General features: G+C 41.0%; 1 pseudogene; it reads right to left on the bottom strand.

The window, feature by feature from the left end:
- Positions 1-294: 294 nt before the first annotated feature.
- Positions 295-412, bottom strand: LOC126459508 (5S ribosomal RNA; annotated as a pseudogene).
- Positions 413-1,096: the final 684 nt, after the last annotated feature.

The raw sequence follows: 1,096 nt of genomic DNA, 5'->3' as shown, positions 1-1,096 counted from the left end.
TATATAATGACACAAATTTGCATTCCTGTGCACAAAGTTTTACTCACATGTAGATTTATTCATAGTTATTGTAAAAAAACCTAAACTCCACTGAAACAGGCCATGAGGGCCCCAACAGTACCAACCGGCTACCATGTCATCCTCAGCCCACAGGCATCACCGGATGCGGATACGGAGAGGCATGTGGTCAGCACGCCACTCTCCCGGCCGTATGCCAGTTTCCGAGACCGGAGCCACTACCTCTCACTCAAGTAGCTTCTAGGCTTGCCTCACAAGTGCTGGGTGCACTCCACTTGGCAACAGCACTCAGCAGACCGGATGGTCACCCATCCAAGTGCTAGCCCAGCCCAACAGCACTTAACTTCGGTGATCTGATGGGAACCGGTGTTACCACTGTGGCAAGGCCGTTGGCCATAGTTGTTGTAAATGCCGATTTAATTATTGTCATAGAATTAAAATGTAAACATGTTGAAAATGTCATCAGAGATAACTTTTGTAGATTAAGCCAAGAACTGATAGATTAAGAAGCTGAAGTGTTTACCTTTGCTTGGTTGCCATCTTTAGTATCAGTTCTGCACTATAAAATGGGCCCAGAACCCAAAACCTAGGTGATACAATAATAACAAAATTTGTGAAAAAAGGCAAAAATATTCTAAAACTATATACACTGAAAAGGCCGTAGAATTAATGCTTGCTGTGAACAATGTAGAATAACTTTTTCGTGCCGTAATTACTTTTTAAAATCGCTAATGCATAGATAGAATTATAATTATCATAGGAGTTATGACGTCGTATTTAACACAGGGACTTTCGTTGGCGTGTTAGCTTATTTTGACTTGCATCACAATCAAAATGAAATCAATGTTATCCCACCAGTTTGCCACCTCCATTGCCTTTTCTGGCCACAATATTTTTTGGTTTATTGTGCTAGAGCCTCAACTGTTTCCTCTCACAATCACAGCGGGCTATTCATTTCTATTCTGCATGAAAGCAATCAGAATTCAGTGGAAACTGATTGAAGTTTTATCTCTTGCATCGTTGCACTATAATTAGAATGTCTTCAAGAGTGCAGTTCTGACATTTCGAAGACTTATCA

The sequence above is a fragment of the Schistocerca serialis genome, chromosome 2 (assembly GCF_023864345.2).
Source record: "Schistocerca serialis cubense isolate TAMUIC-IGC-003099 chromosome 2, iqSchSeri2.2, whole genome shotgun sequence".
Lineage (NCBI taxonomy): Eukaryota > Metazoa > Arthropoda > Insecta > Orthoptera > Acrididae > Schistocerca > Schistocerca serialis.
Note: the sequence above shows the minus strand (reverse complement) of the source record. Positions and strands in the feature narration are given on the sequence as shown.